Source organism: Oryctolagus cuniculus, chromosome 8 (genome assembly GCF_051225735.1).
Source record: "Oryctolagus cuniculus isolate XC-2025 breed Fujian yellow rabbit chromosome 8, ASM5122573v1, whole genome shotgun sequence".
Lineage (NCBI taxonomy): Eukaryota > Metazoa > Chordata > Mammalia > Lagomorpha > Leporidae > Oryctolagus > Oryctolagus cuniculus.
Window position 1 is genome coordinate 1,714,269 of NC_142874.1, and position 27,572 is coordinate 1,741,840.

General features: G+C 40.5%; 1 protein-coding gene across 1 annotated transcript in view; it reads right to left on the reverse strand.

Moving 5' to 3' along the window:
- LOC103345491 (zinc finger protein 717) overlaps positions 1 to 27,572 on the reverse strand; it is a 554,757-nt gene that overhangs the window by 61,077 nt on the left and 466,108 nt on the right. The window lies entirely within an intron of this gene.

Here is a 27,572-nt window from a genome sequence, read left to right on the forward strand (position 1 = left end):
TTCTATGGGTCTGCTGTGTATCTCACTTCCCATGTTGGATCGTTCTCTCCCTTTTTTATTCAGCAGTCAAAAACAACAAAATCCGGTTGTTTGCAACAAGATGGAGGAATTTGGAAAACATCCTGCTGAGTGAATTAAGCCAGTCCCAAAGGGACAAATATCATATGTTCTCCTTGATCAGTGACAACTAACTGAACACCAAAAGGGAAACTTGTTGAAGTGAAATTGACACTATGAGAAACAGTGACCTGATCAGCTCTTGTCCTGACGGTTGATGTACAATGTAATACTTTATCCATTTTAGTATTTTTTTGTTCTAGTACTATTGGTTGAACTCTGTAATTAACACACAATTATTCTTAGGTGTTTAAATTTTAACTGAAAAGTGATCCCTGTTAGGAATCTGGAAAGCATTATGCTGAATGAAATAAGCCAGTCCCAAAGGGACAAATACCATATGTTCTCCCTGATCCATGACAACTAACTGAGCACCAAGAAAGAAACCTGTTAAAGTGAAATGAACACTATGAGAAATGGTGACTTGATCAGCCCTTGCCCTGACTGTTGATGAACAACTTAATACATTATCCCTCTTAGTAGTTTTTTTGTTTATTTTTTCTACTTAATACTTTTGGTTGAATACTGTAATCAATACACAGTTATTCTCAAGTGTTGAAACTTAACTGAAAAATGATTGCTGTTAAATATAAGAGTGGGAGTAAGAGAGGGAAGAGATGTGCAATTCGGGACATGCTCAAGCTGACTTACCTCAAATGGTAGAGTTAGACACATACCGGGGGATTCCAATTCAATCCCATCAAGGTGGCATGTACCAATGCCATCTCACTAGTCCCAGTGATCAATTTCTGTTCACAATTGATCGTAATGATAGGACTAAGAACCAAAGGGATCACATAAAGGAGACTAGTGTCTGCAAATACTAGCTGATATGTTTGTGATTTTTAAAATGATTTTAAGAATATGACAGTTTTTCTTTCTGTAGTAATATTTTTTATTTCTAAGCATTTTAGAGAATTTTCTTGGCATCTTGTTAAGCTCTATAAATTGTTTAAAATATTTTTTAATTTGACAGAGTTAGACAGAGAGAGAGAGAGAGAGAGAGAAAGGAAAGGTCTTTCTTCAATTGTTTCACCCTTCAAATGGCCACAATGGCTGGAGCTACCCGGATCTGAAGCCAGGAGCCAGGTGCTTCCTCCTGGTCTCCTATGTGGGTGCAGGGGCCCAAGAACTTGGGCCATCCTCCACTGCCTTCCTGGACCAGAGAGCTAGACTGGAAGAGGAGCAACCAGAACTAGAACCCAGTGCTCATATGGGATGCCGGCACCTCACGTGGAGGATTAACCAAATGAGCCACGGAGCTGGCCCCAAAAATAGATTGTTTTAATTTGTAAATTTATTAGTTTTACTTTTCATGTTTTTAATCATACTAGTGCTTTATTAATTTTGCTGATATTTTTAAAACATTTTTATCATTTTTCTGTAGCATGCTATTATAAGCATTTCATCTATGTTTACTGTTGTATTTTTCTAGCTTTTACTCAACATTCTTGTGAGTTTATTTTCTTTTTAATTATTGTGAAGGAATCTGAGATGATGCTGTTTTCCAATCTAAGGTATTAAGTAAAGAATGGAAGATTTTCCTATGCCCTGATTTATCTGGCAATTTCATGTACTCTCCATGTTTCCAAACTATGATTCAGAGGTCAGAGTGCTACTTAAGGTGATTGTCATTCTATGAGTCTGCTGCATGGACTACTTCCTATGTTGGTGTATTCACTAGTCCTTTTTAGTTCTGTCTGTTATTATTATCAAACACTAAGTCCTATTTATATGATCACTTTAGCATTTGATCCTATCTGTATGGACAACTTAACATTTAATCCTATCCATATGATCTCTATAATACTTAAGCTGTTATTTTTACCTCCTATCTTAGGGGGACTTAGAGTCCCATGACAATTTTATAAACTATACCCTTGAAGTAAGTCCATAGAAATGTATCCAAAACTATGCTGCTTTATAGTTATGGACTTTATACATTTCACAATTACAACTTTAAGATCATGCTAATTCTTCCCACCATGCCCACCCTCCCACTCATACTTCCACCCCCTTACTCTTCCTATTCTTATTCTCATTCATATTTTTGACTAAGATCTATTTTCGATTAACCTTACATACATGTGGTTAACTATATGTTAAGTAAAGAGTTCAAGGTTAGAATGAAGGAAAAAGGATAAATAAAATAAGGTAAAGGAAAAGAAAAGAAAAACAAAAAATTCTAAAAACTCTTCTTAACGGTCAATAAAAGGCTGTTCAAAGCCATCACTTCTCAAAGTGTCAATTTTACTTCTACAGGTTGCATTTCAGTTGCTCCATCAGTTATCACAGGTCAAGGAGAAAATATAGAAATTGTTCCTTTGGAACTGGCTTATTTCACTAAAGATAATATTTTACAGTTTCATCCATCTTGTTGCAAATGAAGAAATTTCATTTTTTTACTGCTCTGTAGTATTCCATGCTGTACCTATCCACAATTTCATTTTATTTCTTTATTTTTTTTACTGTTTTTATTTAATAAATACACATTTCATATATACAGCTTTTAGGGATATAGTGCATCTTTCCCTCATTCTTGCCTCTCATCCCCACTCACATCCCATCTCCTACTCCCTCTTCCATTCCATTTTCCATTAAGATTAATTTTTAATTCACTTTATAAACAGAATATCAACTCTATACTAAGTAGGTATTTCAGCTGTTTGCACCCCCTCCACACACAAAGCATAAAGTACAGTTTGAAGACAATTTTTAACATTAATTCTCATAGTACACCTCATTAGGACAGAGGTCCAACATGGAGAGCAAGTGCACAGTGACTCCTGTTGTTGATTTAACAACTGACACTCATTTATGATGTCAGTGATCACCTGAGGCTCTTGCCATGAACTTCCAAGGCTGTGGAGGCCTTTTGAGTCCACAAACTCCAAGAGTTTTTAGGCCATATGCAAAGTGGAAGCTCTCTCCTCCCTTCAGAGAAAATGACATCCTTCTTTGATGGCTCCTTCTTTCCACTTGGGTCACACTCACAGAGATCTTTCAGGTAGGTCATTTTTTGCCACAGTGTCTTGGCTTTCCATACCTGAAATACTCCCATGAGCTTTTTAGCCAGATCCCAATGCCTTAAGGGCTGATTCTGAGGTCAGAGTGCTATTTAGGGCATTTGTCATTATATGGGTCTGCTGTGTGGACTGCTTCCCATGTTGGATCGTTCTCTCCTTTGTAATTCTATTTATTGTTATAACCAGGCGCTTGGTCTTATTTATGTGATCCCTTTGACTATGGTACTATCTATATGATCAATTCTGTACATAATATGATCATTTTATCACATGAGATGGGATTAGTGCCACCCAGCTAAATGGGATTTGGAATCTCATGGCAAGTTTTTAGCTTCACCCTTAGGGGTAAGTCTGTAGGAATGTGTGCCAATCTGTACAGCTCCTCCCTCTTTCATCTCCACTCTTATTTTTAACTGGAATCTATTTTCAATTGACTTACTACATCTATGATTAATTCCATGTTAAGTAATGAGTTTAACCAATGGTATTAAGTAGAGAAAAACTGAATAAAAATAAATAAATAAAATAATAATAAACTGTTCTTCAACAGTCAAGACAAGGGCTATTCAAGTAATTGCTTCTCATAGTGTCAGTTTCAATTCCACAGGTTTCCTTTTAGATGCTCTATTAGTTGTCACAGATCAGGGAGAACATATGGTGTTTGTCCCTTTGGGACTGGCTTATTTCACTAAGTATGATATTTTCCAGATTCATCTATTTAGCTGTAAATGACTGGATTTCTTTTTTAAAAATGCTGTGTAGGATACCATAGAGTACATATTCCATTCTGTTTATAGGCATTTAGGTTGATTCCATGTCTTAGCTATTGTGAATTGAGCCACAATAAACATGGAGACGCAGATGAATATTTATTTTATTCACTGATTTCATTTCCTTTGGATAAATTCTAAGGTATGGGATAGCTGGGTTGTATGGTAGGACTAGATTCAGATTTCTGAGGTATCTCCAAACTGTCTTCCATAGTAGCTTTACCAGTTTGCATTCCCACCAATCGTGTGTTAGGGTACCATTTCCTCCACATTCTCACCATCATTTTGTGTTTGTTGATTTCTGTATGAAAGCCATTCTAATTGAGGTGAGGTGAAACCTCATTGTGGTTTTGATTTGCATCTCCCTGATGGCTAGTGATCCTGAGCATTTTTTTATGTGTCTGCAGACCATGTGTATTTCCTGTTTTGAAAAATGTCTGCTTAAATCCTTGGCCCATCTCTTAACTAGGTTAAGTTTTTTTATTGCTTTATATATTCTAGTTATTAATCCTTTATCAGTTGTATGGTTTGCAAATAATTTCTCCCATTCTGTTGGTTGCCTCTTTACTTTCCTGTTTCTTTTGTTGTACAAAAGCTTCTCAATTTGATGCAATCCCATTTGTTAATCTTGGTTTTTATTGCCTGTTCCTCTGGGGTCTTTTCCAGCAACTCTGTGCTTAGGCCAATGTCTTGCAGGATTTCCCCAATGCTCTCTAGCAATTTGAGGGAATTAAGTCAGATTTAGGTCTTCAATCCATTTTGAATGGATTTTTGTTTAAGGCATAAAGTAGGGGTCTTGCTTCATTTCTCTGCATGTGGAAATCCAGTTTTCCCAGCACCATTTGTTGAGGAGACTATCCTTGTTCCAGCAAATGGTTTTAGCTCCTTAGTTGAATATAAGTTGGTTGTGGATGGTTGGATTGATTTTTGGCATTTCTGTTCTGTTCCATTGGTCTATCAATCTGTTTTTGTACCAGTACCAGGCTGTTTTGATTATAAATGCCTTGTAATATATCATTTTTTTAACTTTTATTTAATGAATATAAATTTCCAAAGTACAGAATATGGATTACCATGGCTTCCCCCCATAATGTCCCTCCCACCCGCAACCCTCCCCTCTCCCACTCCCTCTCCCCTTCCATTCACATCAAGATTCATTTTCGATTATCTTTATCTACAGAAGATCAGTTTAGCATACATTAAGTAAAGATTTCAACAGTTTGCTCCCACACAGAAACATAAAGAGAAAAATAATAGATGATTTTTTAAATGATGATGAAATCAGATCAGACCTATTGTCATGTTTAATCCCAGTGAGAGTCAAGTTGGGAATTGCCTTGGCTTTACTTTTCTTTTATATCATTACTTTACCTGAGTTCTCCTGTGTTTCCAAATTAATTTCAGCATCATTTTTTCTATATCTTAGAAGAATATCTTTGGTCCGTTGATTGATATTGCATTTAATCTGTACATTATTTTCAGAAGAGTGAACATGTTGATGATATTGATTCTTCCAATCCATGAACATGGAATATTTTTTTCCATTTTTTATGTCTTCTATTTCTTTCTTTAGAGTTTTGTAATTCTCATCATAGAGATCTTTGACCTCCTTGGTTAAACTTATTCTAAGATATTTAATTTTTTGTTGCTATTATGAATGGTATTGATCTTAGAAGTTCTTTCTAAGAACTTCTGGCATTGTCTGTATATACAAAAGTTGTTGTTTTTCTGTGTGTTGATTTTATATCCTGCTATTTTACCAAACTCTTTTTTTGAGTTTCAGTAGTCTCTTAGAGGAATCTTTTGGTTCATATATATATATATATATTATATATATTATATATATATATAAAATCATATTACCTGCAAATAAAGATAGTTTGACTTCATCATTACTGACCTGAATCCCTTTGATTTCTTTTTCTTGCCTGATGTTTCTGGCTAAAACTTCCAGGACTATACTGAATAGCATTGCAGAGAGTAAGCATCCTCATCTGGTTCCAGATCTCAGTGGGAATACTTCCAGTTTTTCCCCATTCAATAGTATGCTGGCTATGGGTTTGTCATAACTTGCCTTAATTATGTTGAGGAATGTTCCTTCTAGACTAAATTTGCTTAGAGTTTTCATCATGAAAAGGTGTTGTATTTTATCAAATGCTTTTTCTGCAACTATTGAGATAATCATATTTTTTTTTGTTAATCTGATGTATCACATTGATTCATTTGTGGATGTTGAACCATCCCTGCATACCAGGGATAAATCTCACGTGGTCTGCGTGAATGATCTTTCTGATGTGTTGTTGAATTCAATTGGCCAGGATTTTGCTGAAGGTTTTTGCATCTTTGTACATCAGGGAAGTAGGTCTACAGTTTTCTTTGTTGCATCTTTTCCAGATTTAGGAATTAAGGTGATGCTGGCTTCATAGAAGGAATTTGTTTTAAATAGCTTGGGAAGAATTGAAGTTAGTTTTTTAAATGTTTGGTTGAATTCAGCAGTGAAGCCATTTGGTCCTGAGCTTTTTCTTGTTGAGAGGACATAATTTCTTTATCCAGGCTTCAGTTTTTGGGCATTTGGTTTGATTTGATTTCTTTGCTCTTGTGAATTGAGCAAAGATAATCATAGAGGTACAGATAGGACTTTCATATGCTGTTTTCATTTCCATTTGTTAGATTTGCAGGAGCGAGATGGCTGTGTCATATGGTAAGTCTATATTCAGATTTCTGAGGCATCTCCATACTGTCTTCCATAGTGGCTTTACCAATTTACATTCCCATCAACAGTGGATTAGAGTACCTTTTCTTCCACATCCTCTCCAGCAATTGTTACTTGTTGATTTCTGTATGAAAGCCATTCTAAGCCAGGGTGAGGTGAAACCTGATTGTATTTTGATTAGTATTTTTCTGAGAGATAGTGATCCAGAGTACTTTCTCATGTGTCTATTGGCTGCTTGGATTTCCTCTTTTGAAAAATATCTGCTTAAGTCCTTTGCCTATTTTTTAACTGGATTGTTTGTTTTGTTGTTGTTGAGTTTGTCTCTTTATATATTCTGGTTATTATTAATTTTTTATCAGAGGTATAGTTGCAAATAGTTTCTCCAATTAAACAGCTGCCTCTTCACTTTGCTGATTGTTTCTTTCACAGTACAGAAGCTTCTTGATTTGGTGTAATCTCATTTGTCAGTTTTTGCTTTGATTGCCTGTACCTCTGGGGCCTTTTCTAAAAACTCTTTTTATGTGCTGATGTCTTGTAGAGTTTCCCCAATGTTATCTAATAGTTTGATGGTGTCAGGTCATAGATTTCAGTCTTTAGTCCATTTTGAGTGGATCTTAGTGAAAGACGTAAGATGTAGGTCTTGGGTCATACTTCTGCACATGGAAATCAACACCATTTGTTGAAGAGACAGTCCTTGTTCCAGGGATTGATTTTAGCACCTTTGTTAAAAATAAGATGCATGGGTTGATTTCTCACATTTATATTCTGTTCTACTGTTTTGGTACCAGTACCAGGCTGTTTTGATTTTAGCTGCCCTGTAGTATATCTTGAAATCTGGTATTGTGATGCTGCAGCTTTTTTTGTTATAGCTATTCAGGGTCTCCTGTGTTTCCATATAGATTTCAGCATCATTTTTCTATATATTAGAAGAATGCCCATGATATTTTGATTGGCATCGTACTGAAAGTCTAATTTGCTTTCAGTAGTATGGACAGTTTGATGATATTGATTCTTCCAGTCCATGGACATGGAAGATTTTTTTCATTTTTTGTTTCTTCTTCTAGTTCTTTATTTAATGTGCAATTTTTATCATAGAGATCTTTGACATCCTTGGGTAAATTTATTTCAAGGTATCTTGAATTTTTGTTGCTATTGTGAATGAGATTCATCTTAGAAGTTCTTTCTCAGTTATGGTATTGTCTATGTATACTAAGGCTGTTGATTGCTGTGTGTTATTTTATATCCTGCTACTTTTCCAAACTCTTCTATGAGTTCCAATAGTCTCTTAGTAGAGTCTTTTGGATCCCCTATATATCAGATCATGCCATCTTCAAATAGGGATAATTTCACTTCCTCCTTTCTGATTTATATCCCTTTCATTTTTTTCTTGCCTAATGATTGTGGCTAAAACTTCTAGAACTATATTAAATAGCAGTGGTGAGAATGGGTATCCTTGGCTGGTTCCAGATTTCAGTTGGAATGCTTCTAACTTTCCCCCATTCAACAGGACACTGGCCATGGGACGGTGATAAATAGCCTTGATTGTGTTGAGAAATGTTCCTTCTATTTACAATTTGCTTAAAATTTTTATCAAGAAAGTGTTGAATTTTTCGAATGTTTTCTCTGAATCTATTGAGATAATCATATGGTTTTTGTGCTTCTATCTTTTAATGTTATGCATCACATTGATTTGTGAATGTTAAACCATCTCTGAATCTAGCGGTAAATCCCACTTGGTTATGGTGAATGATTTTTCTGTTGTGTTGTTAGATTCAATTGATTAATATATTTTTTTAAAATTCAACAGCTCTAAATCTTTTTATGTTTTTATTTATTTATTTGAGAGATAGAGTTACAACCAGTGAGAGGGAGAGACAGAGATAAAGGTCTTCCTTCCATTGGTTCACTCCTCAAATGGCCACAATAGCCAGAGCTGTGTTGATCTGAACCCAGCATGCAAGCCAGGTGCTTCTTCCCAATCTCCCATCGGGTGCACAGGCCCAAGCACTTAGGCCATCTTCTATTGCTTTCCCAGGCCACAGCAGATATCTGGAACGGAAGAGGAGCAGCTGGGATTAGAACTGGGGCCCATACAGAATGCTAGCACTGCGGTCAGGTCAGAGGATTAACCTACTGTGCCACTGCACCAGCCCCTCTATTGGTTAATATGTTGTTCAGGATTTTTGCGTTTGTGTTTTCAGGGATATTGGTCTATAGTTCTCTTTCCCTGTTTCATCTTTTCCAGGATTTGGTATTCAATAGATGCAGACTGCATTTGGTATTAAATAGATGCAGACTTCAAAGAAGGAGTTTGGGAGAATTCCTTCTTTTAAATTATTTTGAATAGATCGAGAAGGTTTGGAAATAGTTCTTTAAATGTCTGGGAGAATTCAGCAGTGAAGGTGCAGCTTTCTCTGTTGGGATGGTGTTTATTACTGATTCTAACTCCATCTTGGTTATTTTTGTCTGTTTAGGTTTTCTGTGTCTTCACTTTCTTCTTTCTCTCTCTCTTTCTTTTTCTGTCCTCTGTCTCTCACAAACACCTCTGTTTGTCTCTGTCTCAATCTCTCTTTCACACACACACAAACACACACAAGCACACACACAAAGATGCACAAACAGGGATCTCCACATTGCCCTCAACACTTTTCCTGCCCCAGTCCTGGGACTGGGCAATTTCTGGGCAGGCTGGGGCGTTGCCTCTTGGCGCCAATCAGCGGCCACGAGCGGAGCCAGAGTTTCTTGACATGGCCCAAGCCCTTGGCTATCTGGAAGGCTGGGAGGCAGGCCCAAAGGCAGCCCAAGAGCCTTCCCTCAGTGAGGACGAATACAAGGCTTTCCTTGAGCTGCTACAGGCCACCCAGGGGCGGCAGGTCTAGGAGATGCTGGGAGACTTGCATTTGGGCGCAGGAAATCTCCCTCCTGACAGAAATGTCCCAGGCCCAGTGAGGATGGCAGTGGGGGGCGGGGCAGTGGTGGAAGAGGTGGGGGCAGGGGTGTTGCAGTGGGGAGGGGAAGGACGACGGAGTCGGAAAGCACCTGGGCCTGCAGTACCGCAGAGCCCACCGCCCGCCCGCAGCAGCAGAGCCTGAGCTCCTGCGGAGCCTTGCCTTGCCCTGAACGAGGCTCTGGGGCTGCTCTCTTTCCCGGCTGCGGCCCCTGCAGCCACAGAGGGGTGTTGCCGCCAGCCCCTCCCGCACCCCGCGGGCCCCCCAGCCCCGGCGGGCCCCCTGTGGACTGCGGGAGCCTGGCACCCGTGCCCAGGGGCCTCTCACCCAGCCAGGCCGTGCCGAGGTGGCAGCCCATGACTCCCCCTCTGAGCCTCCCGGGCCCTGGAGCGCCACGGCCCACCGGACCGGTGGGGCTCTCTCCCACGCAGACACCGCGGTGGCCCCCACAGCAAGGAAGGTGCAGGATGCCCAGGGGGAACGCGGGCACCCTCTTCCTGCTGCCACCCTCTGGAGACCCCGCTGGGCCCGCACCCGAGACCTGCCAGCAGCCCGGGCCGGCTCTGGGTCCCTGGCAAGGGGGCCAGCCCAGGCCCCAGCCAGATGTGGTGCTGGGCACACGCGCCACAGGCGAACGCCTCACCCGCCCTGGCCCAGGCCTTCCAGGGGCAGCCGCAGCCGGCAGCCAGCCAGCCGGGCTCTCAGCCACCAGGGCCCGCGGCGGCCGGGCCCCGGCGGAGGCTCCCAGCCTGCTGGACGAGCTGCTGTCCAGCCCGGAGTTTCTCGACATGGCCCAGGTCCTTGGCCCTCTCGAAGGCTGTGAGGCGGGCCCTCAGGCAGCCCCAGAGCCGCCCCTCAGCGAGGGTGAATGCCAGGCTCTCCTCCAGCTGCTGCAGGCCTCCCCGGGGCGGCAGGTCTAGGGGATGCCTGGCGACATGCCTTTGGGTGCATGGAGCCTCCCTCCCGACAGAAACATCCCAGACCCAGTGAGGATGGCGGTGGTGGTGGTGGGGGGGGCACATGAGGCGGGAGAGGTCGGGGAGGGGTGTTGAGGTGGGGAGGGGAGGAGCGACAGTGTCCGAAGGCACCAGGGCCTCGGGGATGCTGGGGCCCCAGGAGACAAAGGCCGTGCTCTGGGTGCCACCCAGGGCGCTCTGGGGGAGAGGACACAAGCAGACGCTGCCGCACTCCAGGTCCAGGACCGGCAGGCCCACAAGCACGCCACCACCAATCCTGGAATGCCTTGGCAAGACACACCTTCCTGGGCCCAGGAGGCCCCTGGAGTGGAAGCCAGGAAACCCAAACCCGGCGCAGGGTGGCAAGGGAAGGGTGGCAGTTTGCTCGGGTTCAGGCTCTTTCTCTCCTCCGCTCTCTCGCTCTCTTTCTCTCTTGCTCTCTTTCTTTCCGTCACCCACTCTTTCTCTTTTCATCTTTCTCCCACATATACACCTCTCTCTGACCTCTCTCTGTCCTGTCTCTCTCTCTGTCTCTCACAAACACCTCTCTTTGTCTCTGTCTCTCACAAACACCTCTCTCTCTCTCTCTCTCTCTCTCACACACACACACACACACACACACGATGCACGAAGACGCACAGACAGGGTTCTCCACTTTGCCCTCAACCCTTTCCCTGTCCCAGTCCTGGGCCAGGGCAGCTTCTGGGCAGGCTGGGGCGTTGCTCCTGGGCGCCACCTAGCGGCCCTCCGCAGAGCTCCGAGGGGAATCCCCAGGGCTCAGCTCCCGCCTTCCACTGGAAGGTAGACCCGGGACCTCCTTCCCCACCCTGACCGCGGCCCTGCCACACAGCTTCTCCGAGATCAGAGAAGCGCCCGCCCCTTGGGAACCAGCACACTAGCCGCCGCTGGCTCCAGCGTCTCACCCCCGACCTCCCCGTCCCACACCAAAGCCTCTTACCACCGGGCCCCACCCCAGGACAGGATGGCTGCTCTCCGGCTCATCGTGTCGCCTGTGACACAAGGACGTAGTAGCTGTACCCGGGCTCTGGATCCCCTCCCAAGCACCCTACCCACAGCCGACCCCAACCTGGCCCAACGCCCTCCCCCTCCGCCCCCGCCCCCAGCTCTGCAGCCGCCCAAGGATCATCCCGCGGCTGGCCTGAACCACAGGTGTAATGGCAGGGGGGCGGAAGGACGGGGCAGAGGGGAGAACAGACCGGGCCCGAGGGCCCACCCCTCTCCCAGCAGGGTCAGCGGTCCCGACCACGGAAGGGACCTGTTGCCTGAACGTGATGTGGAGCTGGGGGACGCCAGGGATCTCCCCAGCCCCAAACCAGGCTGTGGAGAAGAAGTGCCCAATGCCTCATTTTTGCTCACAATGATCACAATACAGTACATCATGTGTCATGTACATTGATTCTTATTTTATATATATATACATATATAATTCGTATATAATATACATATGAAATGCATTGTATATATACCTGTTACATTACATTGTCAGGGAATTATGGAGAAGAAGCTGCACTCTAAGCTGCCCTGCAAGAGGAAATCACCAAACCGCAAACCGCATCACCATAGCTACGGAGACCCTGGGAGGGCAGCGTTTGGGCGGGGGTGACCTTTCAAAACTGTATATAAGTGGACCCTCAGACTCTCTAAGCAGAGGTTGCTCAGCCTCTCTCCCTGTCCATAGCATCTTGTGCCCGCGGGGACTCTCCTGGTCCACAGCGCCTTGTGACCGCAAGAGTTTGGCTGAGTAGTCTCTCCCTCTAGATGCCGTAATAAAGAGCTTTAAGGTGTGTACCTGAGTCTTCTCAGTCTCCTTTATTGAACCCATAGTTGGTTTCCTGGCCAGTTGGTAACAATCTGGAAGCTGACATTACATAATACATTATATGTACATGTTATGTATGTATGTAATGTACATACTTATATATATTAAATAAGTGCTTATTTGAGCATAATGCTTTTTATTTCCTCAAATTGTATTTTACATTTCCTTAACATAGAAAGAACTAAACTGTAAAAATGCTGGTAAAATTTCAAATAGAACTAGCTTTTGCATTACTGCTCATAAATGCCTGTAGAACATAATGCATGTTTGATATTTATACAGCTGTGTCTTCAACAGAATAACTTAAAAATTATTATCCATTGTAATGTTGTTTTCAAAATTGTAAGATGATTCATCCAATAAAATTTCAAAGTTATAAAATGGAAAGTGTGTGAAAATGTTGGTGTTCAGTTTTTACAAGCATCCTCTAGTCAAACCAGTGCTACTTAACTCACACAGTATTCTTTGAATTATTTTCTTATGCTACACTTTTCTGTGCTTGCTTAAGTAACTGTATTTCTACAAATTACAAATGATAAGAACTCTCTTCTTGAGTTCATGTCAGCAGCTGGTAAGTGTCTTTAATGTAAAAGAGTTTTAATATATATGTTATATATATTATAGCAAAGTTAGAATGAAGTCATATTAAAATTGTGCAACTCCCACTGGTAACAAACTGCAATATATATTACTTCATATTATGAGCCAGATAATGGCTAAATTTAAAAACATTTTCAAAAACCAAAATATGTTAAAGGTCCATTTAAACATGAAGGTTCCGAAAATATTTATTTTGTTCATAAGATATAAGGAGATTTCTCCTTTGATGCTTAATTCCCTAGATGTCAAAAATAGCCAGGGTTGACCAGGCAAGAACTTAAAGTCTGATTCTCCACGGGGCTGGCAGAAACTAGCTCCATGTTCCCATCTAAGTCCCCCTCATTAAGTTATTTCACCTGATTTCAAAGAAATACTGGATTTTACCAAAAGATTTATGGGACCCAAATTGATATATTATGGTAATTGTTTCTCGCCCATTTCATTTTCCATAATATATACGGTGTATACCATAAAATGTGTCCATTAAAACAAATAACTGCACATATGTAATTTTATAATTTAAAGCACTTTTCAATTTTCAGTAAAGTGTCAATAAAGGGGGTGAAAAGTAGCTGGGAAACCTGCTGAGGTTTTGTTGTTTTGTTTTTGCTGCTCAGAAAGGTGGCCTGGACGCTATTTGTCCATCTCAGGTGCAGAGGAACCTCCCTTGGACCGGGAACCCCATGTTCCTGGTTCCAAGAGGACCTAGCTCCTGTTTCAGACAAGACCAGTAAGGCGAGAATTTCCACATCCTCCAGAGCCCTCCAGCAACTGGCTCCTAGCTTGCAGTTCCCATTAGCTGTTCTGGTCTTCATAATTACCAGCACTTTTTCAGAGCCTCAGGAGCTGCTGCCTTTGGACTTCTCTATTCAATAAATGGTGCTGGGAAAATTGGATTTCCACGTGCAGAAGCATGAAGCAAGACCCCTACCCTACACCTTACACAAAAATCCACTCAACATGGATTAAAGACCTAAATCTACGACCTGACACCATCAAGTTACTAGAGAACATTGGAGAAACCCTTCAAGATATTGGCACAGGCAAAGAATTTCTGGAAAAGACCCGGGAGGCACAGGCAGTCAAAGCCAAAATCAACTATTGGGATTGCATCAAATTGAGAAGTTTCTGTACTGCAAACGAAACAGTCAGGAGAGTGAAGAGACAACTGACAGAATGGGAAAAAATATTTGCAAACTATGCAACTGATAAAGGGTTAATAACCAGAATCTACAAAGAGATCAAGAAACTCCACAAAAACAAAACCAACAACCCACTTAAGAGATGGGCCAAGGACCTCAATAGACATTTTTCAAAAGAGGAAATCCAAATGGCCAACAGGCACATGAAAAAATGTTCAAGGTCATTAGCAATCAGGGAAATGCAAATCAAAACCACAATGAGGTTCCACCTCACCCCGGTTAGAATGGCTCACATACACAAATCTACCAACAACAGATGCTGGCGAGGATGTGGGGAAAAAGGGACACTAACCCACTGTTTGTGGGAATGCAAACTGGTCAAGCTACTATGGAAGTCAGTCTGGAGATTTCTCAGAAACCTGAATATAACCCTACCGTTCAACCCAGCAATCCCACTCCTTGGAATTTACCCAAAGGAAATGAAATTGGCAAACAAACAAGCAGTCTGCACCCTAATGTTTATTGCAGCTCAATTCACAATAGCTAAGACCTGGAACCAACCTAAATGCCCATCAACGGTAGACTGGATAAAGAAATTATGGGATATGTACTCTTTAGAATACTATACCGCAGTAAGAAACAACGAAATCCGGTCATTTGCAAAAAAAATGGAGGAATCTGGAACACATCATGCTGAGTGAAATAAGCCAGTCCCAAAGGGACAAATACCATATGTTCTCCCTGATCGGTGACAACTGACTGAACACCAAAAAGGAAACCTGTTGAAGTGAAATGGACGCTATGGGAAACGGTGACTTGATCAGCATAGCCCTGACTGTTAATGAACAACTTAATACATTATCCCTCTTAGTAGTTTTTTTGTCTGTTCTACTTAATATGACTGGTTTAATTCTGTAATTAATACACAGTTATTCTTAGGTGTTGAAAATTAACTGAAATGTGATCCCTGTTAAACATAAGAGTGGGAATAAGAGAGGGAAGAGATGTATAATTTGGGACATGCTCAAGCTGACTTGCCCCAAATGGTAGAGTTAGAAACATACCAGGGGATTCCAATTCAATCCCATCAAGGTGGCATGTACCAATGCCATCTCACTATTCCAAATGATCAATTTCAGTTCACAATTGATCATAATGAAAGGACTAAGAGTCAAAGGCAGCACATAAACAAGTCTAGTACCTGCTAACACTAACCGATAGAATAAAGGGGAGAGTGATCCAACATGGGAAGTGAGATACTCAGCAGACTCATAGAATGGCAGATGTCCTAAATAGCACTCTGGCCTCAGAATCAGCCCTAAAGGCATTCGGATCTGGCTGAAAAGCCCATGAGAGTATTTCAGGCATGGAAAGCCAAGACACTCTGGCAAAAGATCTCTGTGAGTGAGATCCCAGTGGAAAGAACAGGTCTTCAAAGAAGGAGGTGCCTTTCTCTGAAGGGAGGAGAGAACCTCCACTTTGACTATGACCGTGTCTAAACAAGATAAGAGTCGGAGAACTCAGAGGGCTTCCATAGCCTTGGAAACTCATGACTGGAGCATAGGGTGATTACTGATGCCATAGACAGGAGTGTCAATTGGTAAAGTCAACAACAGGAGTCACTGTGCACTTACTCCTCATGTAGGATCTCTGTCCTTAATGTGCTGTGCATTGAGATTTAATGCTATAACGAGTACTCAAACAATATATTTCACTTTGTGTTTCTATGGGGGTGCAAACTGTTGAAATCTTTACTTAATGCATACTAAACTGATCTTCTGTAAAAAAAAAAAAAAAAAAGAAGAAATTATCAATTCCCAACTTGACTCTCACTGGGATTAAACATGACAATAGGTCTGATCTGATTTCATCATCATTTAAAAAATCATCTATTATTTTTCACTTTATGTTTCTGTGTGGAGCAAACTGTTGAAATCCTTACTTAAGGTATACTAAGCTGATCTTCTGTATATTAAGATAATCGAAAATGAATCTTGATGTGAATGGAAGGGGAGAGGGAGTGGGAAAGGGGAGGGTTGTGGATGGGAGGGACATTATGGGGGGGAAGCCATTGTAATCCATAAGTCGTACTTTGGAAATTTATATTCATTAAATAAAAGTTAAAAAAAAGTCTTTGAGAAACATTCATAATAAAAATCTTTTAAAAAGTTATTTATTTGCCTTTAGTTATTTTTCCAAAAAGATTTAGCCACTTTTCTATATTTTGGTGCTACACTAATATTTCAAATAAGTGTTAGGATGTTCTAACATCTTACCAGTTTTGTTTTCTGAAACTCTAGAAATCACATTTCTAAATGCATATGTGTTTTATTCTATCCTATGCATTAAACTGAAATTTTATATAATTATCACTTAATTTGGTACCACTGTTATGAATCCAGTAGTACTTAAACATCATGGGGTAAAACAATAGAAAATCCTGCTACCAGAGCATGCTTCTATATAAGGAAAGGTATTTGTATATAACTTTTAATAGCTACTAATTTAAAACTTTTTATTTTTCTGATCTGGTTAGAAGAAGAGTGAACAATCTACTTAATGATAAAAAGAAAATCAATGTTTACCAAAGCTTCAATATAATTGTGAACTTCTTTGAGTGGTAACAGAGTATACATTTTAGTAAGGTTACATTTGTCTTCTTAAACATTATAATTTCAATTTGTGAAAATAGTATTTCAAAGGTCCATTTTATTTATTTGAAAGGCACATGAAGAGAAAGAGAGAGGAGAGAGAGAGGAGAATGCTTCCATCAGCTTTTTCGCCTCTAAGTAGCCACAAGGTCTAGACCTAGGTTTGGGCTAGATGGAAATCAGGATCCAGGAGATTTTTTTCTGGGCCTCTCATATGAATGCAGGGTTCCAAGGACTTGGATAATCTGCTGCTGCTTTCCTAGGGACAGTAGCAGGTGGCTGAATCAGTATTAGAGCAGCAGGGATTTGAAATGGCCCATATATGGGATGTCAGCATGGCAGGCAACATTTTACCCACTATACCATGATGCTGGCCTTAAAATAGTGTTTCACAAAACCTGAAATACATTACAGAACTTGAAATGGAATTATTTAAACTTTCTATGAATTCTTGCAGAAATTTGAAAGGAGTTTGAATAAAATGACCATTTAATTAATAGTTATTTTTAGCTTTTGTTTATATATTATATTTCTTTTAAGTGCAAAACAACTTTTTTATTTTTTAAAGATGAAGACTTTTATCTTTTAGTTTTTATTAATTTTGTGGTTTTTGCCTAGAAATATTTTATTTAAGATATACAAAATTCATGTATTTCATAAATGCAAATTTAGGAACACAGTGATTCTTCCCAACCTACCCTCCCTCAAACCCACACTTCAACCATTCTTCCTCCTCTTTACCCTATTTCCAGTCTTAGTTTTTTACTAAGATCTATTTTCAATTAACTTTATACACATAAAATTAACCCAACACTGAGTACAGAGTTCAACAAATAGCATAAAAAATTTCTCAACAGTTGATATAAGGGCTATTAAAGTTATCACATCTCAAGAGTGTCAATTTAATTTCCATAGATTACCTTTTAGGTACTTGATTAGTTACCACAGATCAGGGAGAACAGATATTATTTGTCTTTTGGATATTGGCTTATTTCACTAGGTGTAATGTTTTCCAGTTGCATCCATTTTCCTGCAAATGACATAATTTCCTTTTTTAACCACTGTGTCATATTCCATGGTGTATATCATTTAATTTTTTATCCAGTATTCAACTGATGGACATCTAGTTTGACCCCATATCTTCTTTTTCTTTTTTTTAACTTTTATTTAATGAATATAAATTTCCAAAATACGGCTTATGCATTACAATGGCTTCCCCCCCATAACGTCCCTCCAACCCACAACCCTCCCCTTTCCCACTCCCTCTCCCCTTCCATTCACATAAAGATTCACTTTCACTTCTCTTTATATACAGAAGATCACTTTAGCATACATTAAGTAAAGATTTCAACAGTTTGCTCCCACACAGAAACATAAAGTGAAAAATACGGTTTGAGTACTAGTTATAGCATTAAATCAAAATGTACAGCACACTAAGGACAAAGATCCTACATGAGGAGTAAGTGCACAGTGACTCCTGTTGTTGACTTAACAAATTGACACTCTTGTTTATGGCATCAGTAATCACCCTAGGCACTTGTCATGAGCTGCCAAGGCTATGGAAGCCCCCTGAGTTCACTGACTCGGATCATTTTTAGACAAGGCCATGGTCAAAGTGGAAGTTCTCTCCTCCCTTCAGAGAAAGGTACCTCCTTCTTTGATGACCCGTTCTTTCCACTGGGATCTCACTCGTGGAGATCTTTCATTTAGGTTTTTTTTCCCCCAGAATGTCATGGCTTTCCATGCCTGAAATACTCTCATGGGCATTTCAGCCAGATCCGCATGCCTTAAGGGCTGAGTATGAGGCCAGAGTGCTGTTTAGGACATTTGCCATTCTATGGGTCTGCTGTGTATCTCACTTCCCATGTTGGATCATTCTCTCCCTTTTTGATTCTATCAGCTAGTATTTGCAGACACTAGTCTCCTTTATGTGATCCCTTTGGTTCTTAGTCCTATCATTACGATCAATTGTGAACAGAAATTGATCACTGGGACTAGTGAGATGGCATTGGTACATGCCACCTTGATGGGATTGAATTGGAATCCCCTGGTATGTGTCTAACTCTACCGTTTGAGGTAAGTCAGCTTGAGCATGTCCCGAATTGCACATCTCTTTCCTCTCTTACTCCCACTCTTATATTTAACAGTGATCACTTTTCAGTTAAGTTTCAGCACTTAAGAAGAATTGTGTATTGATTACAGTATTCAACCAAAAGTATTAAGTAGAACAAACAAAAAAATACTAAGAGGGATAACATATCAAGTTGTTCATCAACAGTCAGGGTGAGGGCTGATCAAGTCACCATTTCTCATAGTGTTCATTTCACTTTAACAGGTTTCCTTTTTGGTGCTCAGTTAGTTGTCACCTATCAAGGAGAACAAGTGGTATTTGTCCCTTTGGGATTGGCTTATTTCACTCAGCATAATGCTTTCCAGATTCCTAACAGGGATCACTTTTCAGTTAAAATTTAAACACCTAAGAATAATTGTGTGTTAATTACAGAGTTCAACCAATGGTACTAGAACAAAAAAAAACTAAAATGGATAAAGTATTACATTGTACATCAACCGTCAGGACAAGAGCTTATCAAGTCATTGTTTCTCATAGTGTCCATATCACTTCAACAACTTTCCCCTTTGGTGCTCAGTTAATTGTCGCTGATCAGGGAGAGCATATGATATTTGTCCCTTTGGGACTGGCTTAATTCACTCAGCATGTTGTTTTCCAAATTCCTCCATCTTGTTGCAAATGACTGGGTTTCATTGCTTTTGACTGCTGTATAGTATTCTATAGAGTACATGTCCCATAATTTCTTTATCCAGTCTACTGTTGATGGGCATTTGGGTTGGTTCCAGGTCTTAGCTATTGTGAATTGAGCTGCAATAAACATTAATGTGCAGACTGCTTGTTTGTTTGCCAATTTAATTTCCTTTGGGTAAATTCCAAGGAGTGGGATGTCTGGGTTGAATGGTAGGGTTATCTTCAGGTTTCTGAGGAATCTCCAGACTGACTTCCATAGTGGCTTAACCAGTTTGCATTCCCACCAAGAGTGGGTTAGTGTCCCTTTTTCCCCACATCCTCTCCAGCGTCTATTGTTGGTAGATTTGTGTATGTGAGCCATTCTAACCGTGGTGAGGTGAAACCTCATTGTGATTTTGATTTGCATTTCCCTGATTGCTAGTGATCTTGAACATTTTTTCATGTGTCTGTTGGCCATTTGGATTTCCTCTTTTGAAAAATGTCTATTGAGGTCCTTGTCCCATCTCTTAAGTGGGTTGTTTGTTTTGATCTTGTGGAGTTTCTTGATTTCTTTGTAGATTCTGGTTATCAACCCTTTATCAGTTGCATAGTTTGCAAATATATTTTCCCATTCTGTCGGTTGTCTCTTCACTCTCCTGACTGTTTGACAGTACAGAAACTTCTCAATTTGATGCAATCCCAAATGTTAATTTTGGCTTTGACTGCCTGTGCTTCTGGGGTGTTTTCCAAGAAGTCATTGCCGGTACCTATATCTTGCAGGGTTTTTCCAATGCTCTCTAATAATTTGATGGTGTCAGGTCGTAGATTTAAGTCTTTAATCCATGTTGAGTGAATTTGTGTAAGGTGAAAGGTGTCGCTCCCCCTCTTCATGGAGGAATGACACAGGACCCTGCGCTGTTCTTTTGTCTGCTCAGCCCTTTGCTGTGGGTCCTTCCCGAGTTGGCTGCCGTCCCTCCCACCTCTGTGGAAGGGCGGCTTCCCCTACCACTTTCCCTACTTCCGTGGGGGAGCGGCACACCACCGGCCGGCTCTCTCAGGGGCTGCTCAGATGTTACCGGATGTTCCTCTTAGATGTTCCTGGTGCATGTTGTCTCTCTCCTCCTATATAGTCCTCTTCCACCAATCCCAACTCTGCTACCCACACACCAAGTACACTGCTCTCCTCCAATCAGGAGCAGGATCAGCTCCTGCAGGTTATTGGTTGAACTGGAGGCAGCAGTGTAGAAGTTGTTTACTCCTCTCCCAGCGCCATATTGTGGGAGAGCAGATGCATAGAAAAACTCTTAATTCCAGTAACTTAGTCTAGTCCGAGTTACTCCCCACAGAAAGGTAGGGGACTTGCTTCATGATTCTGCACGTGGAAATCCAATTTTCCCAGCACCATTTATTGAATAGACTGTCCTTACTCCAGGGATTGGTTTTGGATCCTTGATCAAATATGAGTTGGCTGTAGATGTTTAAATTGATTTCTGGTGTTTCAATTCTATTCCATTGGTTATCCATCTGTTTCTCTACCAATATCATGCTGTTTTGATTAAACTGCCCTGTAGTGTGTCCTGAAATCTGGTATTGTGATGCCTCCAGCTTTGTTTTTGTTGTACAAGATTGCTTTAGCTATTTGAGTTCTCTTGTGTCTCCATATGAATTTCAGCATCGTTTTTTCCAGGTCTGAGAAGAAGGTCTTTGGTATCTTGATTGGGATAGCATTGAATCTATAAATTGCTTTTGGGAGAATGGACATTTTGATGATGTTGATTCTTCAAATCCATGAGCATGGCAGATTTTTCCATTTCTTTGTATCCTCTTCTATTTCTTTCTTTAAGGTTTTGTAATTTTCATCGTAGAGATCTTTAACGTCCTTGGTTAAGTTTATTCCAAGGTGTTTGATTGTTTTTGTAGCTATTGTGAATGGGATTGATCTTAGAAGTTCTTCCTCAGCCATGGCATTTTCTGTGTCTACAAAGGCTGTTGATTTTTGTGCATTGATTTTATTTATTTTTTTTATCTTTTATTTAATGAATATAAATTTCCAAAGTACGACTCATGTGTTACAATGGCTTCCCCCCCATACCGTCCCTCCCACCCACAACCCTCCCCTTTCCCACTCCCTCTCCCCTTCCATTCACATCAAGATTCATTTTCGATTATCTTAATATACAGAAGATCAGTTTAGTATACCTTAAGTAAGTATTTCAATAGTTTGCTCCCACACAGAAACATAAAGTGAAAAATAATAGATGATTTTTTAAATGATGATGAAATCAGATCAGACCTATTGTCATGTTTAATCCCAGTGAGAGTCAAGTTGGGAATTGATAATTTCTTTTTTTTTTAACAGAAGATCAGTTTAGTGTACATTAAGTAAAGATTTCAATCGTTTGCACCCCCATAGAAACACAAAGTGAAATATACTGTTTGAGTACTCATTATAGCATTAAGCCTCAGTGTACAGCATGTTAAGGACAGAGATCCTACATGAGGAGTAAGTGCACAATGACTCCTGTTGTTGACTTTACAAATTGACACTCCTGTTTATGGCATCAGCAATCTCCCTATGCACCAGTTATGAGTTTCCAAGGCTATGGAAGCCCTCTGAGTTCTCCGACTCTTATCTTGTTTAGACACGGTCATAGTCAAAGTGGAGGTTCTCTCCTCCCTTCAGAGAAAGGCACCTCCCTCTTTGAAGACCTGTTCTTTCCACTGGGAACTCACTCACAGAGATCTTTTTGCCAGAGTGTCTTGGATTTCCATGCCTGAAATACTCTCATGGGCTTTTCAGCCAGATCCGAATGCCTTTAGGGCTGATTCTGAGGCCAGAGTGCTATTTAGGACATCTGCCATTCTATGAGTCTGCTGAGTATCTCACTTCCCATGTTGGATCACTCTCCCCTTTATTTATTCTATCGGTTGGTGTTAGCAGATACTAGACTTGTTTATACCCTGCTACTTTGCCAAAATCTTCTATGAGTTCCAATAATCTCTTTTCTTCTGCAGTCTGTTAATATGGTGTATTACACTGATTGTTTTGCACACATTGAACCATCCCTGCATACCAGGGATAAATCCCACTTGGTCTGGGTGGATGATCTTTCTGATGTGTTGTTGCATTCTATTGGCGAGAATTTTATTGAGGATTTTTGCATCTATGTTCATCAGGGATATTGGTCTCTAATTCTCTTTCAATGCTGCATCTTTTTCCGGCTTAGGAATTAAGATGATTCTGGCTTCATAGAAAGACTTTGGGAGGACTCCCTCTTTTTCGATTGTTCTGAATAGTTTGAGAAGAATTGGAGTCAGTTCTTATTTAAATGTCTGGTAGAATTCAGCAGTAAATCCATCTGGTCCTGGGCTTTTCTTTGTTGGGAGGGCCTTTATTACTGTTTCAATTTCTGTCTCAGTTATGGGTCTGTTTAGGTTTTCTATGTCTTCCTGGTTCAATTTAGGTAGGTTGCATGTGTCCAGGAATCTATCCATTTCTGATAGGTTTCCCTGTTTGCTGGCATACAAGTCCTTGTAGTAATTTCTGATGATTCTTTTTATTTCTGTGGTGTCTGTTGTTACATTTCCTTTTTCATCTCTGATTTTATTGATTTGGGTCTTTTCTTTTTTTAGTTAGTTGGGCCAATGGGGTGTCAATTGTGTTTATTTTTTCAAAAAACCAGCTCCTCGTTTGGCTGATTTTTTGTAATTTTTTTTTGGATTCAATCCTGTTGATTTCTTCTCTTATTTTAATTATTTCTCTTCTACTAGATTTGGGTCTCGTTTGCTGTAGTTTTTCTAGATCCTTGAGGTGAATTGAAAGCTCATCTATTTGGTGCCTTTCCGATTTCTTGATGTAGGCACCTATTGATATAAACTTTCCTCTTAACACTGCTTTTGCTGCGTCCCATAAGTTTTGGTATGTTGTGCTGTTATCCTCATTTACTTCCAGAAAATTTTTGATTTCTCTTTTAATTTCTTCTATGACCCATTGTTCATTCAGGAGCATGTTGTTCAATCTCCATGTGTTTGCGTATGCTCTAGGGATTCCTGAGTTGCTAATTTCCAACTTCATTCCTTTATGGTCTGAGAAGCTGCATGGTATGATTCTAATTCTTTTGAATTTGCTATGACTTGCTTTATGGCCTAGAATGTGGTCAATCCTAGAGAAGGTTCCATGTACTGCTGAGAAGAATGTAAAATCTTTAGCTGTAGGATTGAAAGTTCTGTATATATCTGTTAGATCCATTTGGGCTATAGTGTCGTTTAAATCTACTGTCTCCTTGTTGATCTTCTGTCCTGTTGATCTGTCTATTTCTGAGAGTGGAGTATTGAAGTCCCCCAGTACTATTGTATTGGGGTCTAAGTCTCCCTATAAGTCCCTTAACAAATCTTTTAGATAAACCGGTGCCCTGTAGTTAGGTGCATATACACTGATAATTGTTATATCTTCTTGTTGAATTGATCCCTTAATCATTATATAGTGTCCCTCTTTGTCTCTCTTAATAGTTTTTGTGGTAAAGTTTATGTTGTCTGATATTAAGATGGCTACGCCCGCTCTTTTTTCATTTCTGTTGGCATGGTATATCTTTTTCCAGCCTTTCACTTTCAGTCTGTATGCATCTTTGTTGGAAAGATGTGTTTCTTCTAAGCAGCAAATAGATGGGTTTTGTTTCTTAACCCAATCAGCCAATCTGTGTCTTTTAACTGGACAGTTCAGGCCATTAACGTTCAATGTGACTTAATGATAAGTGGTAACTTTGCCCTGCCATTTGCCAAAGATAAGTTCTAATATATGCTTTGAATTCCCTGTGATCTTTTGTTGTGAGGTTTCCTTCCTTTACCTTCTTTCATATTGATGACCGTGTTTCTGTGTTTCTGTGTGCAACACATCTTTAAGCATCTTTTGCAGGGCTGGATGAGTCACGACAAATTCTTTCAATTTCTGTTTGCTATGAAAAGTCTTTATTTCACCTTCATTCACAAATGAGAGCTTGGCAGGATATAATATTCTGGGCTGGCAGTTGTTCTCTCTTAGTACCTGGGCTATATCTCGCCATTCCCTCCTAGCTTGTAGGGTTTCTGATGAGAAGTCAGCTGTGAGTCTGATTGGAGATCCTCTGAGAGTAATCTGACATTTCTCTCTTGCACATTTTAGGATCTTTTTTTATGTTTCACTGTGGAGAGTTTAATTACAACGTATCGTGGTGAGGATCTCTTTTGGTCGTGTTTATTAGGGGTTCTGTGAGCTTCCTGTACTAGGATTTCTCTGTCCTACTCCAAACCTGGGAAGTTTTCTGGTAATATCTCACTAAAAATGCCTTCTAATCCTTTCTCCCTATCTATGCCTTCAGGAACTCCTAGAACCCAAATGTTGGGTTTTTAATAGTATCCTGAAAATTCCTGACAATATGTTTTAGATTTCTAATTTCCTCTTCTTTTCTTTGGTCTGACTGTATCCTTTCCTGTTCTCTGTCTTCTAATTCTGATATTCTCTCTTCTGCTTCACCCATTCTGTTTGTTATGCTCTCTATTGTGTTTTTCATTTGATCTATTGAATTCTTCACTTCATTATGATTTCTCATCACTATCACAGTTTCCTGTTGTACTAGTTGTTTCATTTCATTTTGATTCCTCCTTAATATTTAATTTTCACGAGACAGATTTTCTATCTTGTCCATTAAGGATTTCTGTAGTTCAAGAATTTGTTTTTGAGAACTTCTTAATGTTCCTATCAATTCTTTGAGATCTGCTTCTTGCATTTCTTCTAACTCATCATCTTGATAATCTTGAATTGGGGTGTCTTTTTCATTTGGGGGCATCATAGTGACTTCCTTGTTTTTATTACCTCGGTTCTTGCATTTGTTATTTGGCATATTGGAGATATTTGGTTTCTTCACTGTGGTGCTTTTTCTTGTTATACTATGACTCTAGATTAAGTGGACTGTCTGTTTTTGATGGAGCCTTAGAGGCTTGAGATGGGTGTGGCCTGAGAGCTCTGTTTGGTGTGCCAAAAGTGACACTCCCAGGTTAGGCATGGTAGATCTTTCTTTCTTTCTTTCTTTGGATCAACAGGGAAGTAATTTCGCACAGCTGAACAAAGTTGGAGGTAGTTAGCAGGCAAATGATATACCCACAGGAGCCAGAGATCAGAAGCTCTATCCCAAGGACCACACAGGGAATCTGTTCTGCCCTCAGAGTGGGCTCAAATTCTCCTTCAGTCTCCCACTGGGTTGCCAAAGTTGCGGAATTGTAGCGTCTCTGGAGAGTACTCACATGAATTCCGTGAGTTCTCTCCCTCACCGTCTCTTTTTTCACAGTCTCAGTTCAGTAGCACCACAAATTTACTGGGTCCTAATCTCCTGTTTGTTCGCCCCGCCCAGAGTCAGGTTTTTCTGCTAGGCTCAGGGCTGGTGCAGACCTGAGGTCGCTCTGCTTATGACGTATGTCCAAGATGGCGCCTGCTCTTTGTCTTGCTCGCCCTTGAGAGGTGAGCGGAGAGAGAGAAACCCATGTCCATATCAGTCACTTTTTTTTTCTCTCTCTCTCTTCTAGTTAGCCTGGTGAACTTTTCCCCCCGGGGTCATTCCCTCTAGTCTCCTCTTTCCGCTTGCCTGCCGGTGTCTCGGGCTATTGAGGTTCAGTTCACCTCGCGTTCCAGTGCTGGTGTGTTGAGTCTGCCGCTGGAGTCCCGAACTGTGGGCTCCCACGCTCTCCACACAGGTCCACTGTGAATCACTCATTCCAGAAGAGTTTCTTCTGCTGTTTCTTCCCCTACTCTTCCTTGAACCTGCAGTATTGTTAGAGTCTGAAAAAGCCCACTGCCCAAGGAACGACTCCAAGAGACTTTTCTCTCATGCAACCAGCAAAGGGTTAAAGATTTATTGATTATCCAGCATGCTGGGGCTGTCTGATCATACATGAACAGAGCAGCCCTGAATAACCAAAGGTTAGGGTTTATGAAGGCAAAAACCACAAAACCGGGAAGGGGGGAATACATGGTTGCTATGCACGGTTGCTATACACAGTTGCTGAAATCAAAAGAGAGTACATAAAATCAAAAGAGAGTATATGGTTACTGGGGTCAACATAACCTAAAACCTAAGTGAAATTAATATTCATCATAATCTTGACAATACCAGTTACAATATTACAATTAGCAATTAGGACTTGACATTAATGTAAGACACAGACAAATCACATCTTCATTATTAGCCCAGGTAACCCAGGTGCAACCTTTCTACTTTTAAGCTTGAGCAATCATGCTAGGGGGGTTTTGTGCTCTGCCAATGGTGATGTAGTGCGCTGCTATTGTCCGACTATTTGAGATCATAGTTTCAGACCAGAGTCTCACGGGGGGGGGGGGTGCTTTCTCGGAATGGAGTCTCAAGTGCTCCAAAATGGAGTCCCTACTGTCAAGGTGCTACTTCACTCTGTCTTATTTTTACAGCTGTACCAGGAAGGTTTAAACCTGTAAGCTTAAGCTTAACTTTTTACACCCACACATATACAATTTTAACTCTTCAGTATCTCCACTTTTATTAAACTGTCTCTCCCCAGAATATCAGTGTGTTCCCTTCCTATTCCACCATCTTGCCTCCTCTGACCCCATATCTTAGCTCTTACGATTTGAACTGCAATGAACATGGGTATACAGATAATCCTTTCATATGTTGATTTCATTTCCTTTGGGTAAATTCCCAGGACTGAGATGATTGGGTCATATAGAAGGTCTATATTTACATTTCTGGGGGTATCTCCATAATGTCTTTCACAGTGGTTGTACCCATTACATTTCCAACAACAATGTATTAGGGTATCTTTTCCTTGTCTCCTCACCAGTATTTGTTGTTTACTAATTTCTCTATAAAAGCCATTAAAACTGGGGTGAGGTGAAACCTCATTGTGGTTTTGATTTGCATTTCCCTGATGGCTAGTGATCCTGAGGATTTTTCATGAATCTCTTAACCATTTGGATTTCCCCTTTTAAAAAATGCCAGTTCAAGTCCTTTGCTGATTTCTTAACTGGATAGTCTGTTTCACTGTTGTTGAATTTCTTGAGCTCTTTA